Consider the following 4,795-nt stretch of genomic DNA (forward strand, 5'->3'; position numbering starts at 1 on the left):
CCGCTATAATTACTTGTTAATCCCAGACTGAGAGAGAGAGAGAGAGAGAGAGAGAGAGAGAGAAGGGCAATGTGATAGCCTGCTGAAGACAGCCTGGTGAAAGGTGGGAAACAGGAGGTCCAGAGAGTGACCCGGTAAGGTCACTTGCCATGCAACACTGGGGTGTTAGATATCTATAAGAAACAGGAGCTGTGAAACTAACTGGAGCTTCAGACAGCAGACCAAACATTAATGAGCTTGAAGATTTGATTAAAGTATACAATTTAGTGTTGACTGTTTAGTGTAACTTTTTCATATTACTGTTAATGTCTTTCAGTAACCTCATGCCCAAAAGTACCATCTATGTTTGTCTCTTCTTGCTCAAGGTAAAGCCCTGAAGTGGGCTGCAGTGATGCAGCTGTCTGTTCCCCTTGCATGTAAATGTATCCATATGAGACTGCAATGGAAATGTCCATAACAATATACTGTATGACTATGACACTATGAAGTAATGTTTAGTATTCATAGACATCCAGTGAGTACCTCACTAGATGCAGACCACTGTACACTGATATTAAGTCTTATTTAAATCTCTATGTTTATCTGTGTGTGCATCTGAGAGTACCCTGAGGTGAACCCTGTACTGTAAATTCTTCACTGACTTCCTGTGACAGGTCCTGTCCCCGCCAATGCCGCCATCTCTGCCAGTGTTTGACTGGCCCTCTGTCGCCCGTCTCTCTGAGAGCTAATGGAAGGCGCGCTAACTGGCTTATCTCCCCGGGACAGTCAGCGCTCGTTAAGATCCCCCTCGTGCCCACTGCCTTCCACGTGGCACAGTGGCACGGTGCCACCTACTCCTCCACCCCCAGAGTGCCACTCAGAACCACACGCACCCACTCCCCACCCCGCCCCAAAATCCCTGCCAACCATCCCTGCCACCCTGCAGTTCACTGAAACCCCCAAATTAATTAACTCCCAAATTAATTATGGACGCCTTCCTCCTTACAGCTGGGGAGGAGGAAGAGGAGGATGAAGATGCAAATAAAGCATCACAGACACTTCATTGCGTCCCTCTGGGACGGCTCCAGGAAGCCAGGGTGTGCGGTTTGTTCTCCGGCTGACAGCGAGGAGAAAGGCGTCGTCGCTCGTCAGGCTTCTGCGTCGTCAGCCGAATGCCTGGCTGCGTCGCGCACGCTTGTCACACCCTCATCTCTCTTTAATAAGCCCTGTGCATTACTGTCACTTCAACGCGCTGCCTGATTAAGTCCATCCCAGGCTATTTAATACATCACACGTTATTTATACCCTTCCCTAAGAAGTCTTCAATGAATTGAAAGTAGTTGGGCCTTTTTATGAAGGCCTTCAAGGTTATATACTGCGGGCGGTCTTCAAAGGCATGGCGGCGTCCCCGTCTGCTCTCCCATGGGAAAGTCTCTTTGGTCTCGTCTCACTTTCACCCTGGTGACACCTCGGGGTCGCACATTTGTCCGTATCACCCACGCGAGAGGACACATGTAAGTTCACAGTTCAAGCACAGAGTAAGCTGTTTTCTCCCTAGTGGGGAGACGTTAGCGGAGAGCTCCCTGGTCTATTATTAAACTGAACCTACAAGGCATCCAGGGAATGTAAAAGTCGGTGCTTTCTGAGAGAGTGTGTGTGTGTTTGTGTGTGTGTGTGTGTGTGTGGTGCCTGTGTATGGGGGGGTGCAGGTGTTGAGGATTTCTGGCGAGTCTCCCTGTCAGCAGCAGATGCCGTGTGGCCCCTGAGCCAGCCCCACAGAGCACCTGTCTAGACGGGGCAGCACCACAGGGCCTGAGTGAGAGAGAGAGAGAGACCACCTCAGAGCTACAGGCTCTGGGCTGGCACACAGATTTCAAAGAGTCACCATCCAGGGGTCAGAGGTAGTAGTACACACACATACACACACACACACACACACACTACACACTACACAAATGCTCACACAGTAAGATAAAGTATATGATAAAAAAAAAAAAACACACTTATGTATCGTAAACGTGCTAATTACCAACCATTTAGTTCAAAAATTCTAAAACAACAATGTTTTTTAATACTTCAGAATAACATTTAATAAATGAACCTTACATTTTTCAGTAGCCATAGGTGTCTAGATTTGAACAAAATCTAGTTTTGTTCTTACCGGAGCTTTTACTGCCTGAAATATCCGATTTTGTTTACCATGCTCGGAGTTCAGTGCTGGGCCTATTCCCAACCTTTGGCACATCAACAGTGAGACCGAGAATTCTCATCGCAAATCAAAATTCCACTGGAGCTCCAAGCGGATTTGTACATGCAGCCTTACAACACAGTTTACAGCTCTTCGAGTTACGGTAAAATGTAATTTTTGGTACATAGCTAATTTAGATACACTCAGGCCCGGGGTGGGTAATCGGGAGAATCGGGAGAATTCCCGGTGGGCCGCTTCACTTTTGGGCCGGTCGAGGAAAAAAATATTGACATTTGTCACTTTAGTCTAACTTCTCTTAAAGTAGGCTACACGTTCCGCATTCTGTGCATGGCACCGTTGCCTCTGCATGGGTTGTAGCCTACCGTGTGAGGGAGTTCTCCCCTCCCAAAAAGAGTTGGTTGGGTCCATATAGCCCGTCTTTTCCAAAAAAGTTTTCTCAGATACGGATAGCCGGGCCGGCCCTACAGTAGCCATAAGCGTCAGGAAGGATGGATGGTAGAAAGAGGCTAGGAGGGACTGAAACGGCCAGGCAACTGGTAAAGAGAGATAGCCTATAGGCAATGATTAGGCTATTAGCAGTTATTGGGCTAATATTGGACGTTTGTTACGTTGTCAAGCTATTTGCAAGCAACATATTACATTTCCTAAAATATTAGCCTTTTGTATTCGATTCATAGACTTTGCAGTGTGCAAATATTAATAATAAAACTGAAGTTTGATCTGTGTAGGCCTATGCGGTAAAAATTGTAGCCTCTGAGCAGCAGATCAACCAGTCGACCACTGAAAATGATGAGCCCGAAATTAGTGATGAGGAGGCCATGACTACAGGGACAAGTAGAGAGGATAAATTAAAGTTATTTAATGTAAGAAAGAGCAAAATATGTATGCTACATGATGAACCTATATGCCTTGTTTGCTTAGAAGAGGGTGTAGTAAAGGAGTAGGCTAAATCACCAAACAACAATATAGCCTACCCATGCAAAAAAACATGTAGCCTAAACATTAGTTCAATGCCTGGAAGCGTGGGATAGGCTACATTTCAAAGGCTTTCTTTCTTTCTGTCTTTCTTTCTGTTTTTGTTAACTTGTGGAATAGTGGAATATTTTTAGTTAACTTCTCAGTTGAAGTGAATTAATATAACCTTTACACATTTGTTGAACCATGGTACTAATAAAAACTACAGGATAGTAAGATCTGAAATGTTGCTTCATTTATCCAATTTCCACCACTATGGAAAACGTGGGCCGGTCTTGGGCCTGAAACTCCCGGGCTGAAAAGTGGCCCCACTCCGGCCCTGGATACACTTATGGTGTGGGTGCCTGTTTCCTTAGGAATCCGCCGTCTTGGTTTGTATAGAAATGAATATTAAGTGACACATACACGTAAGAGGTTGGAAATACGGGACAGTTGGTAATATGTGACGTTCCGATATGCATTTTGTAGATGAGATAGTCACACGAGTGAGTACCTCATTGCACGTGCATACACTCATATTTACATTTGTACTTGTGAATATAGAAACAGGCAGACAAACACACACACGCTTACAAGCCAAGTGGTTGTTTCCGTTGGGAAGAGTAATTGCCTGTGATTCTCACTAAGCACTGGGTTCCCCTTTCCCACGCCTGGAGCTGTGGGGAGAGCTGACCACTCAGCTCGCCACTGCTGAAGCCTGTTCCAAATCTCCCCTCTGTTCTCAGAGCAGCCCCCCTGCCACACACACACACACACACACACACACATACACTCTTCTCCCCCTATTCTCTCATTCATTACTGACTATTTCTCTGCCTTTACCCCCCCTCTCACTCACTTCATCTACTCCAAGAGGTAATGATTGTGTATTATCTCCTAACTGTCTTTTTCCTGCCACTCTCTCTCTCTCTCTCTCTCTCTCTCTCTCTCTGGCTCCCTCCTTCCTCCAGTGAGGGGCTGTGTATTAACTTCTCCCTCAGCTGCAGATTGCCTTTCATCCATCACTCGCTTCCTGCCCCCTCCGTCCCGTGGTTCAGCTTACACACTTCCCCTGCCGTCTCACGAGACTTCCTGCGTGACCCCCCACACCCCCCCCCCCCCCACACACACAGACACACACACACACACACACATTCCCCCTCCACCCCTCAAAAAAAACCTCCTCCTACTCCTGTGGTGGAGCCCCTAAACCAGCACACTCACTTCCATCAGTGACCCTAAAGCCCTGCCAAACATACCCGCAGCTATTTACTCGACCCACACTGATCTCAGCACTGTTCTTGCTGTGTTCTTTCAAGCCACAGCTCAGATACAGATAGAGGAGAACGGGACAGATGAGGGCTGGCAAGGGTTATTGAGTTCAGCTCAATGGGAGAGGATACGATACAAGGGCATATGCAGATACACATGCACACAGCACAGACATACACACATACAGCTAAAATACACACGCACACTCAAACAGATACTCACTCACACACAGACATACACACACACACACACACACACACACACACACACACACACACACACACACCCATAAAGACAAGGGCATATACACATACAGTATGCACATGCACACACATGCACAAGGACGTACCATAAACGCATCCTCTTTGAAGTGTAACAAAG

This window comes from Alosa pseudoharengus, unplaced genomic scaffold (assembly GCF_046254945.1).
Source record: "Alosa pseudoharengus isolate Yale_2024_CS ecotype anadromous, Long Island Sound unplaced genomic scaffold, YU_APseudo_1.1 YU_APseudo_1.1_scf_13, whole genome shotgun sequence".
NCBI classification, from domain to species: domain Eukaryota; kingdom Metazoa; phylum Chordata; class Actinopteri; order Clupeiformes; family Clupeidae; genus Alosa; species Alosa pseudoharengus.